Below are 13,186 nucleotides of genomic sequence, written 5' to 3' on the forward strand. Positions count from 1 at the left end.
TAAACAATTTACTTGAGTCCTCTTTGGCACATGTCGGGATACATACTTGATCCTTCTCCCTTCTGGGGTGGTAAGCAAAATTGACTTACTGGCACATTCAATATTCCCTTCATACTTTGACAACCAATCCATGCCTAATATCACATCCAATCCTTGAGATTCCAACACTATTAGGTCTAAGGGAAATACGTAGTTACCAATCCTTAATGGTAACCGATCATAGCATAGACTAGCCATATATTCTGATCCGGCTGCTCTTCAACCTCCTCCACGTTAACGTGGTTCACCTGTTCCCTGTTGAAAGGGTTCGGCTTCTTCCCAGAGCTTCCATTGCCATTTCCATTCTGTGATTCAGGACATTCATTGGCATAATGTCCGGTCTTCTGGCACTTAAGGCAAGTGACTTGGCTCAGGTCTTTCTTGGCTGGGGTTGATGGGTTGGTGCAGTTCTGGCCGTTGCTTCCTTCATTCCCATTACCAGTCTTGGGTCCATTGTGATTGTGCGAGCTACCTCCTCCATGGGTATGCTGAAATTGTCCTCTCGGTCTAGGTGTAAAACATGGCTTCTGCTGAGCTCCTGAATTGTGCTTCGCTTGTCCATACTTCCTCTTGCGATTCTCAATCTGCTGCTGCTTCCCTTCAATCATAAGAGCATGATCTACTAACTCCTGGTAGTTGTTGAAGGTTGCTACCATCAACTACATGCTCAACTCATCATTCAGTCCTTCCAGAAACTTCTCCTGCTTTGCTGCATCCGTAGCAACGTCATCTGGGGCATAACGTGCTAATTTACTAAAGTCCTCCACATACTGGCCAACTGTCTTTCCTCCTTGGCGCAAGTTGCGAAACTCTCGCTTCTTCATGGCCATAGCTCCTGCTGAAACATGGGCAGTTCGAAAAGCCTGCTGAAACTGGTCCCACGTGACAGTGTCGACAGGGAAAGTGGCTGTGAAATTCTCCCACCATGATGCCGTGGGTCCTTCAAGCTGATGGGCGGCAAACTTCACCTTCTCCGCATCTGTGCATCCTGCTGTCGTCAACTCTCTAGCTGTCTTGCGGAGCCAATCATCTACTACTATCGGATCGGTGCTACTGGAAAACTCCGGCGGATTCAGCCTAAGAAAATGGGCTAAGTGATCAACAGGCGGTGGTGGTGGTGGTGGGTTGTTGTTGTTGTTCCCTTGATTCTGATTCTGGACTAGCAACTACATCAATGTGTTCTGCAGCTGGATCAACTGGGTGAGCTCTGGTGGGAAGGTAAATCCGGGGTCACGTCTCGGAGGCATCTGAGGGTTTAGAAAAGATGAGATTTAAGAATAGAGGGGTCTAAAGAGAAAACACTACCCATATGCACATGAGGCAAAAGCAAACAATTCACTTCATTCATTCAATCAAACAAGGGCATACAATCGATCTAACTATCGCAAAAGTGCTCGGACTATAATATTTACATGGTGGACTACTACTACTGATGAGGTGGTCTACTAGAAATATTCTTCCGTTGTAGACTCCATGATATCTACTCCAGCTTCATCAACATAGTCATCATCGCTATCGTCTGGATCCAAGTCGGTGTCGTCGATGATGATGTAGTCTTCCGGGCGAATCTCCTTGGGTTCTTCGGCTTCTTTTACCGGTGTAGGGCCTCCCATAAATATTCCGATCTTCATTGTTAGGTCGGCATTCTTATCCACTAATACTTCAATTTCCTCTTCATAATCTTCATGAGTAGCCTTGAGTTCTTCCTCCAGTTCCTTGATTCTTGTCTTTGCCTTCATCAAGTCTATCATGTCGGCCCACATCTGGTTCTCCTGACGTCAAATGTGTTGGTTTAACTCCTGGATAAAAGTTGCAATTGATCTATCCTTTCTGGTGCTGATCATCTCCCAGTGCTCATCTCGGCGCCCACAAATCTGGTAGACAGTATCCTTGAGATCATTGCGGTAGACTTCTCCAATGCGTCCCATGGCGATGTGAGCTGCCATGCTCTTTCCAAGACTCCAAGTTGGTGCATCAAAAGAAAACTCTATGGGCTCAATGACTGGCATGAACGTCCTTCCTGGAACTTGAACTTGAATCATCCAGCGCTCTTCTTCAGGTAAAGTAGCATTGTAGGTGCCGGTGAAGCTTGGTACTCCTATGTTCAGATATCTAGTGACTTCCTTGAAGTGACGTCAAAAGGGTGTATCTTCATCCGGTTGCGTGAACTTGTTCCTTGCATCCGCCATCCTAAAAGAGTAGAAAAGATGAGGAGTCAGAAAAGAGAAGAGAGTGAGTAGTGATCTAGGTCTTTAGCTTAGTGGTCGTGTCCTACAGTCAGCGTGTGCTCTGATACCATCTTGTAGCGACCAGACCTCAAATGGTCCAATCTCTGTGCTCCGGTGTCATCCCTGGATCAGTAATGCTGACACCACACAGTACTTGAAGGATTTATAATAGAGTAGCAATCACACACTTATTACATCGAGTGTCTCAAAAGAGAACTTATTGCAGTAAATATGGCTTAAGGCCATCTAATAACGATAACAGCGGAAGGCTTGGAAGATAAGTGAGTCCATCAACTCCAACGGCATCACTGAGAATAGAACCACGACCTAAAAACTCCTTAATCATTGCCTGAAAAGTCTGCAACATTAACGTTGCAGCCTGAAACGGGTCTGCCCATGGAATATGCTGGCAATGTAACACATAGAGAGTAATGAAATGAAACAGCTATTCTATATGCATATTTGGCTGGTGAAAAGCTCTATGGTTACAGTTTTGCGTAAAGCCAATTTTTCCCTACTGCAAAGGAATAAATTTATTTAACAATCATGGTGGTTGTTAAACATTGAGAATGGTTGACAGCATTCTCAATCCCAATTAAGCATCATCATTAAACAAACCCATCAAAATTATTTTTATAGTGACATGTTGAGATTCACATGATAATCCAGGTACTAGATACTCAATATGTCCATAACCGGGGACACGGTTAACCATGATTAGTTTATACACTCTGTAGAGGTTTGCGCACTTTTCCCCACAAGACTCGATCGCCTCCGTTTGGTTTCTCGCACTATACGGTGTTTGAGAAATGGATGACTGAGACATAGTCTTTCAGAAGCGTTTGCACCTTACGATGGGTAGACCGTACCACCTACAACCCCTACATCTGCTAGTCTACCACTGTAAGAGTTCACACGACTTAATCAACTATGCTAGAGCCCATAATAGCTTGTGGCTGCACACGGAAGTTTCTAGTATGAATAATCTCATGATCCTTTTGAGCCTGGGTGGCGGTCCATAAAGAAAAACAGGCAATCCTGGAATACCCAGGTACCTCAATCCACCCAGATGTGTTTTTAAGTTGCCACCTTAAATAAACCATTAATTAACAATCTCACATCTGTCATGGATACACTTACCCAATCCACGTCTACTAGCATAGCATGGCATAATAAGAAAACATAGAAGTACTCCCAAAGGATTGATAATAAACAGGTAATAGGCACTACCTCAACTACTTCCCAAACCCACAATTTAATTAGATCCTAATCATGCAATGTGTAAGGATTGATCTAATGCAATAAAACTGGGTAGTAGGAAAACATGATCAAAGTGTTACTTGCCTTGCTGATGATCCGGGAAACCTAGCGACTCGAAGTAACAAGCGGCGCACTCTGGGTACTCTATCGCAAACAAACAAGCATACAATAAGTACTCAGCTAATGCACAGGTAAAGGTCGAATAAGAGATATAACCAGAAGGTTCAACTTAAGAACTCCGGTTGGCAAAAAGAATCAAATCGAACGAAGCAACCAAAAACAAACAGCAAAAGAAACAGGCTTCGTTTACTATTCTGGATCTAGGGCAATTTTTACAGTGGAAAAAACTTGTTTGAGTTGGTTAATCGGAAAGAGGGTTTCGAGACGAAACTCTAGGCGCTTGAATCGCCTGATTCCGATAAACAACCGAAAAGTTAGACTAAAATGAAAATCGGATCAGAAATCGCAATCAGAGAAATCGCGGATTTAATCCGAGAAAAAGAAAAACGACGAACGTTCACTAAAACGAACGAATGGTCGAACGCTCGCTATTTAAATAAACCAGAAAAACCGATCTATTTAAAAAAACCGAAACAAAAAAACGAACAAAACCGTCGGAAAACCGAACGGTTTTTTGGGAAAAACCGGCGACTAAAAAAAACTACCTCCGGCAACTCCGGCGACTAATCCGGCGGCGGCGGCGGTGCTCCGACGACGGCGGCGGTCGGCGGCGCGGGGCGGCGGCGGGGCTGCGCTAGGGTTTGAGGGGGGGTTCCGACTGCGCCTCCCCGGCTTATAAAGCCGGACGGGCCTAGTGTCCGGGTCGGACACGGCCTGTAGGTCGGTTGCGTTTTAAAAAGAAAATGGTTACGCTCGGAAAAAAAAACAAAAGGTCAACTAAACGGACTCCAAAAATCCTGAAATAAATTTTCCCCGGCTTCTAAAATCAAGCCGCACAGGATGAACATTTATTTGGGTGTAACGTCCCAAATTTTCAATTTGGAATGTTATACACTAGATCATCATGCATATCATATTTTCATGCATTTTGGTTGATCCTAGAAATTTCACGCAACTCAAGGACCCACGGAGAGAGTTGGAGATTTCGTTATTTTCATATTTGAGAGTTTTCTCGAATTTGAAAAGAGGATCATTTGATTTATTTATTTTATCTTCAATTATTTTCCGATATCAAAAATATGAGAGAGGGAAATAATATGACTTTTCCCAATTTAGGAAAAATGAAGATTTAATAAATAGATCAATTTTGGTTTTGCCGGAGTTTCATTTGCTTTTATTTGGATAGGGAAAAATGCGCGTTTTCGAAAATTGTATTTTAGGCCCGGAGAAAAGTTCATTTTGTTCGACTCATTTTTAGGAGTCGGGGGAAATTTACTTTAGGTTTTTCGGAGTTCATTTAGTTGCTTTTTCTTTTGTTTTCTGTGAGCGAAATCTGTTAAAAAAAATCCTTAGCGCCTTGGGCCAAAGGCCCAAGCCGCCGCCGGCCAAGGCCAGGAGGCCATCGCGCGAGCGCCCAGGCTCCAGGGAGCCGCCGCCGTTGTCTTTTGGAAGTCCTAGTAGGACTTTTGTCCTACTCCCATTTATTCCGTTTCTTTTTCTAGATCTTTCCTACTCCTATTCCAATTCCTTGATCCCTACCCCAAGTAAATCCTCCCCTCCCCAATATAAATACCCCAACACCCCCCCTCTAAACCCATCAAATCAAACCCCAAGCCCCAAGCCGCGCCCACCCCGCGCACTACACCACACCGCGCCACCGCACACCCGCTCCGCGCCCCAAGTCACCGCCACCGCGCCGCACCTTGCCCACGCCGCCGCCGCACCTTGCCCGCACCGCCGCCCTACGCCACGCCGCCGGAGCCCCTCGCCGGAGACCTCGCCGGAGGTTGCCCCGCGTCTCTTTTCCTCGGATCGTTTTCTTCTAATCGTTCCGATTCTTTTCTTCTCTTCCGATTCGTTTTCTAGATCGGTTTTTCGTTTCGGTTTTCTTCTCCGAAACCCTAGATCGGATTCGTTTTCTTTTCCGATTTAGTTGCCTTTGGACCGTTTGCCGGACCGTTCGTCCTAACGAACGTGATCACCAAATTCTTCTAGGTTAATGAACGTCCGTTCGTATGACCGTTCTTCTTTTTCTTCTCGTTGGATTTATTCCGCGATCGCGATCTCAGATCCGATCTTCTTTCTAGTCTTTCTTCTCGCTCGTTTATCGGAATCAGGTGATTCAAGCGCCTGGAGTTTCGTTTCGAAACCGCCGTTCCGTCTAATCAACTTAAACAAGTTTTTGCCCCGGTAAAATTTGACCTAGTTTCAACTTGCTAGAACCGAGTTGTTTTCTTCCGCCGTTTGTTTTCCGTTTCTTTGTTCGGTTCGTTCTTTCTTTGCAACCGGAGTTCTTAAGTTGAACTTTCTGGTTCGATCTCTTGTTCGAGTTTTACCTGTGCATTAGATGAGTACTTATTGTGTGCTTGTTGTTTGTCTGCGATAGATTAACCAGATTGCGCCGCTTGTTACTTTGAAACCCTAGGTCTCGCGGATCATCAGCAAGGCAAGTAACACTTTGATCATACCTTTTCTACAACCCAGTTTTATTCCATTAGATCAATCCTCACATTGCATGATTAGGATCTAATTAAATTGTGGGATGGGAAGTAGATGAGGTAGTACCTATTACCTATATTATTATGAAACCCTTGGGAGTTACTTCTACGTTTGCTTATTATGCCATGCTATGCTAGTAGACGTGGATTGGGTGAGTGATATCCATGACAGATGTGAGTTGATAATTTTAATGGTTTATCTAAGGTGGCAACTTAAACACACATCTGGGTGGATTGAGGCACCTGATGTCTATCAGGACTTGCCTGTTTTTTTTGGACCGCCACCCAGGCTCAAAGGGATCATAAGATCTTTCATGCTAGAAACTTCCGTGTGCAGCCACAAGCCATTATGGGCTCTGGCATAGTTGACTAAGTTGTGCGAACTCTTACAGTGGTAGACTAGCAATGTAGGGGATGTAGGTGTACCGGTCTACCCCGTAAGGTGCTAGCGCTTCTGAAAGACTATGTCTCGGTCATCCATCTTCTCAAACACCATGTAGTGCGAGAAACCAAACGGAGGCGATCGAGTCTTGTGGGGAAAAGTGCGCAAACCTCTGCAGAGTGTAACAAACTAATCATGATTAGCCGTGTCCCCGGTTATGGACAACTTGAGTATCTAGTACTTGAATATCATGTGAATCTCAACATGTTACTTCTAATTAATGTTGTTGGGTTTTAATTATTTTTAATTGGGATTGAGAATGCTGTCAACCATTCTCGATGTTTCACAACCACCATGATAGTTAAATAAATTTATTCCTTTGCAGTAGGGAAAAACTGGCTTTACGCAAAACTGTAACCATAGAGCTTTCCACCAGCCATATATGCATATAGTATAGCTGTTTCATTCCATTACTCTCTATGTGTTACTTTGCTAGCATATTCCATGTGCTGACCCGTTTTCGGGCTGCAACTTCTCATGTTGCAGACTTTTCAGACGACGATTAAGGTGTTTTTAGGTCGCGGTTCTATACTCAGTGATGCCGTTGGAGTTGATGGACCCATTTATCTTCCAAGTCTTCCGCTGTTATCGACACTAGATGGCCTTAAGCCATGTTTATTGTAATAAGTTCTCTTTTGAGACAACGATGTAATAAGTGTGTGATTGCCACTCTGCTATAAATCCTTCGATGTACTGTGTGGTGTCAGCATTACTGATCCAGGGATGATACCTGAGCACAGAGCGCTTGATCCATTCGGATCGGGTCGCGACAGAGAATGGTATCAGAGCACACGCTGACTGTAGGACACGACCACTAAGTTAAAGCCATAGCACACCATTCTCTTCTCATTTTCTAACTCCTCATCTTTTCTACTCTATTAGGATGACGCACGCGAAGATTAAGTATGCTCAACCGGATGAAGGCACACCATTTGGATTTCACCTGAAGGAAGTCACCAAGTACCTGAACATTGGATTACCAAGCTTCACGGGAACCTTCAACGCCACTCTGCCTGAAGAGTAGCGCTGGAAGATTCAAGCTCACGTTCCGGGAAGGACATTCACGCCAATTACGAAGCCCATAGATAGTGTTTTCAATGCACCAACCTGGAGTCTGGGAAGGAGCATGGCAGCTCATATCACCATAGGACGCATTGGAGAAGTTTATCTGGAAGACCTCAAGGACACCATCTACCAGATTTGCGGACGCCGAGATGAACAATGGGAGTTAGTCAGCACCAAGAAGGATAGATCCATTGCATCTTTCATCCAGGAGTTAAACCAGCACATTCGACGCCACGAGAACCAGATGTGCAATGATATGATAGAGTTGAAGAATGCGAAGGCAAGGATCATCGAGCTAGAAGGAGAACTGAAGTCTACACGCAAGGACTACATGGACGATATCGTAGCTCTAGCAAGACACAATGGCGATCTTAAGCAGGAGATTGAAGAACTCAAGAGGAAGTTAGCATCCCAGGAGGAAGACGAGTACGTCGCATGTCCAGACAACTACATAATCATCGATGACACCGATTCGGATCCAAGTGAACCCGACTTTGAAGACGAAGCTGGAGCAGATATCATGGAGTCTTCCACCGGTTCAAATTTCTAGATGACCACCAGATAGTAGTAGTATTCCCCCATGTAAACACAATATAGTCGAGCACTTTTGCGATAGTTAGACCGTTTATAAGCCCTTGTTTGATTGATTGAAGTGAATTGTGTGCTTTTGCCTCATGTGCATATGGGTAGTGTTTTCCCTTTAGACCCCCTCTATTCTTAATTCTCGTCTTTTCTAAACCCTTAGATGCCTCCGAGACGTGACAATGGATATCCATCGGAGCTCACTCAGTTGATCCAGCAGCAGAATCCCTGGATCAGTAATGCTGACACCACACAGTACTTGAAGGATTTATAAGAGAGTAGCAATCACACACTTATTACATCGAGTGTCTCAAAAGAGAACTTATTGCAGTAAATATGGCTTAAGGCCATCTAATAACGATAACAGCGGAAGGCTTGGAAGATAAGTGAGTCCATCAACTCGAACGGCATCACTGAGTATAGAACCATGACCAAAAAACTCCTTAATCATCGTCTAAAAAGTCTGCAACATTAATGTTGCAGCCCGAAACGGGTCAGCACATGGAATATGCTGGCAATGTAACACATAGAGAGTAATGAAATGAAACAGCTATTCTATATGCATATTTGGCTGGTGGAAAGCTCTATGGTTACAGTTTTGCGTAAAGCCAATTTTTCCCTACTGTAAAGGAATAAATTTATTTAACTATCATGGTGATTTTTAAACATTGAGAATGGTTGACAGCATTCTCAATCCCAATTAAGCATCATCATTAAACAAACCCATCAAAATTACTTTTATAGTAACATGTTGAGATTCACATGATAATCCAGGTACTAGATACTCAAGATGTCCATAACCGGGGACACGGCTAACCATGATTAGTTTATACACTCTGCAGAGGTTTGCGCACTTTTCCCCACAAGACTCGATCGCCTCCATTTGGTTTCTCGCACTACAGGGTGTTTGAGAAACGGATGACCGAGACATAGTCTTTCAGAAGCATTTGCACCTTACGATGGGTAGACCATACCACCTAGAACCCCTACATCTGCTAGTCTACCAATGTAAGAGTTCACACGACTTAATCAACTATGCTAGAGCCCGTAATAGCTTGTGGCTGCAAACGGAAGTTTCTAGTATGAATAATCGCATGATCCCTTTGAGCCTGGGTGGCGGTCCATAAAGAAAAACAGGCAATCCTGGAATACCCAGGTACCTCAATCCACCCACATGTGTGTTTAAGTTGCCACCTTAAATAAACCATTAATTAACAATCTCACATCTGTCATGGATACACTCACCCAATCCACGTCTACTAGCATAGCATGGCATAATAAGCAAACGTAGAAGTACTCCCAAAGGTTTGATAATAAATAGGTAATAGGCACTACCTCAACTACTTCCGAAACCCACAATTTAATTAGATCCTAATCATGCAATGTGTAAGGATTGATCTAATGCAATAAAACTGGTGTCGGTGGGAACGACACCTATGGGATCACAAGAATCCCTACTACGGTTGCGGGGCGCGGGGTTGTGAGAAGAGCGGATCAAACAGATAGCACACGGTTCGTTTAGCCAGGTTCGGGCCGCAAGGATGCGTAAAACCCTACTCCTGCTTTGGTGGATTGTATATTTGTGTTCTTGAGCTAGCTATGGGGCGTGAGGAGCTCCAAAAAGCCGAATCCTCTTCCTGGTCGCCTCGGGCCTCCTTTTATAGGAAAGGGGTTGCCAAAGTGGCACACAGGAGGTGGAAAGGGTACAGTGATGTGAGGTTATCCCTCGCATTACATGACAAGGCGCATTTAATGCGTCTGGCCCAGGTGTCCTTGCTTTATCAGGGACGGGGGAGAGCCATGTCTCGTCCGTCGCCGCTCCCTCTCGTGTCGACACGCACCCTGGCCAGCGGCACCCGCGGTGCCAAGTAGGCAGGCAGGCAGCTGAGGTGGCGCAGTGGTGGGTCTCCACGAAGATCTACATGCCGCCACGCAGGTGCCTACCCAGCTAGTTGGGTCGGAAGCTGCATGCGAACGGCGGTGGAGGTTTGACTGGCGTGGGCCTGATGGTGGCCCTACGGGTGTTCTTGGCAAGGGCCTTGCCGGGGCCCCGGCAAGGGTCTTGCCATGGCACCTGGTGTCATCCCCGGCAAGGCTCTTGCCGGGGGCCTTATCGTCCTCCTTGGCTGGCATCCCGCCAAGGATCATCATCTTCTAAAGGGTGTATCTGATCTTGAATGTCTTCACAAAGATCTGCATGCCACCACGGGGATGTCTCCCGAATCCTTGCCCCTTGGGGGGGGACTCAAGGGTGACTCACTCCGTAGGTGTGGGGCGAGCTACCACGGCAAGGGTCTTGCCGGGTTTGCTAAAACCGCCTCCCGGCAAGGATCTCGCCGGGGGGAGTCCGCTTCGTCTCCTTTGCTCTTTGTGGGCTTGGTCTTGGCGTCGTTCTGCTTCTCTCGAGCTTCAGCCTTACCTTGGCTCACCTCCCTTGCCTTGCTCAGTGTGGTGGTGCCCGTGGCTCAGACTGCCCGTCCATAGTTATAGGGGTACAAAAAGCGTACCCCTCTTTTTGTACACCGACAGGAGCCCCCGGGCCTGGGCCACACGTAAGCGCAATCGTGTCGTTGGGCTAGGCCCAAAAACGATGCGCGGGCAGGCAGGGCGGTTCTTACCGTGGTAAGTCTCTTCGCGCGCTGCGCTTCCCATGCTTCCCGCGCGTGGCGCGGCGTGGGGAGGCGTGTGTGACGTGGGCGGCATGCATGGGGTTGAGCTTTGCATGTATGCGTCACATCGTAGTAAAGGGGGCGGTTCGCGTCTTCCCCATAAACGGAGGGAGGCGTGGAGGCGCGGCCCATTTACTGAACGGGGCCGAGGTGCGGTCTTCAAGGCGTCCACTCCCCACGATCACGGGGTGGGGAGAGGTCGCCTCACCCGTCGCCTTGGTCCCGCACGCCTGCCATGTGGCTCTCATGCGCTTGGGGTGGCGAACGGTGGAGGCAGGAAACCGGGCTGCCGCGGGCTGGGGCGGCGGGTCGGTCCCAGTTCCCTGCGCCTTCCGCGTCTTGATTGGCTGAGCGGGACGGCCGAGCCCCCACCCCGTTCCTTTATAAAGAGCGGGAGGGGGGATGGCGTCCCGCATTCTTTTATCTCCTCCTTCCTTCAGCTTCTGCTCCCCCCTTCCATCCGCCATGGAGAGAGGGAATCCTGGTCCTTCAACAGTGGCGGCGAGGGTCGCCGCTCGACAACGCGTCCCTCCTTCTCCTGCACCCGCGGTGGCAGAGCCAGCCACGAGGGGAAGGGGGAGGGGGCGAGGCCGTGGGCGAGGCCGAGGCGCTCGGGGAAGAGGAGGACGGGGCGGCACGCCGGCCTCGCCTCCGCCAGCAGTTCCTCCCCCCATGGAGGGCCACGTTGGGGATGACCCTTGCGAGTTCTTCGTCAGGCTGCGCCGGCCGCCTCGCCGTCGCCTTCGTCTCCCGGCTCCATTCACGCGGGAGATGGAGCTGGATCCGCCGGAGTCGCTGCGGCTGCACATGAGGGGCTGTGGGATCAGCGGCACGCGGGTTCGCATCGACTTCCCAGCCCCTCACGTGATGTATCTTCGTCGAGGATGGAAGACGTTCGCTCATATCCACCGCTTGACGGAGGGGCTCACTCTCCATTTCAAGCTGATGGAGGGTGGCCTTCTCTCCGTTAAGGTCTTCGGGTGCTTCGGGACCCATGCAACGTGCTGCGTGGAGAGCTCTTCTGATAGCGAAGACTCCTCCTCGGGCAAGAGTGACGAGGAGGACAGTGGCAGCGACGACGAGGGTAGTAGGCGACAGGATGACGGGTCCGATTAGGTGTCGGGCGCTGCTCCGTGCGGCACCGGCGACCCCATCATCCGTGTCGCCGGCTCCCTGAACTTCTCGGGGTTGTCTCCTTGGGCGGCTGGCGTTGGGAGGCTGCAGAAGAGGAAGAGGGCAGGCGGCAAGGCCGTCAAGTCGGAGTACGCGGGCACCGACGCCTTCGACGCGTGCTGACGTCCTGCCGCCTCGTCTTCGAGCTCTGCTTCCGGCGCCGCCATCACCATCCAGCCTTCGGACGGCCACCGAGATGTTCTCTTGGTGTCTTCTGCCACCTGTAGCTCGCCTAGGCGCCCCTTTTGCCCTTTTTGCCTCCTTGACCTGCCTCCTGAGGAGAGGGACAAGAAAGGGATTACGGGCACCTTATCTCTTTTTAGTTTGTAAGCCTTCGGGCCTTAGCTGAATTTAAAACTTGTAATCCCATCATTCATGTTTTTCATTCCCTATGGACTGTACCTGAGTAGAATGTTTTTAATGAAAAAGGGATGCTTGCCGGGTCATTTGTTTGTGGGTAGAACCCACGACAAGGAGTAAATCCTTGATATCTTTAAGATAAACATTTCCATGCCTAGCAACAGGCCTTGCCGTCTCCCCACTTCGATCGACCTTTCTCACACCTTTGGCGGAGGCAGGGATGAGGTGGGTTCAGGCTCCTTGTTTCATCCTCTCGCTGCCGCGACTACGACCAAACCTGGCCCCAGGAACAAGCCCTAGGGCCTCGAGTTAGGGGAGCACGGTAGCTTTAGGAAAAAATGAGGTTTCACATACCTCAGTCCATAAGGGAATGCATGATAAGGGATGAAGAACTTATCTGAAGCTATAGCCCCCGGCAACTCTGGTTTGCCGTGGGTGAATCTTTGCTCTTGCAGCCCCCGGCAATACTGGCTTGCCGGGGTCTAGATGCTGGTCTGTCCCTCTTCTCTTTTTTGTCTTCAAGTGATCTCGCAAGGATATCTGTGAGTCCTACGAACCAAAGAAGACAAAAGAACGGCAAAGAGACGCACACTCGACCTCTAAGCTATGGGTTAGTCGCTGCTAAGCACTATCAACCCTAACCAAGGACGAGACTCGACCTAGCATGCATGCTATAACTTAGGGCGCCAGTGCTTCATTTATTTATGCTAAGGGTCTGCGCCTGGCTTTGTACAAAGGGTTACATGCATC

This window comes from Triticum urartu, chromosome 5 (assembly GCF_003073215.2).
Source record: "Triticum urartu cultivar G1812 chromosome 5, Tu2.1, whole genome shotgun sequence".
Lineage (NCBI taxonomy): Eukaryota > Viridiplantae > Streptophyta > Magnoliopsida > Poales > Poaceae > Triticum > Triticum urartu.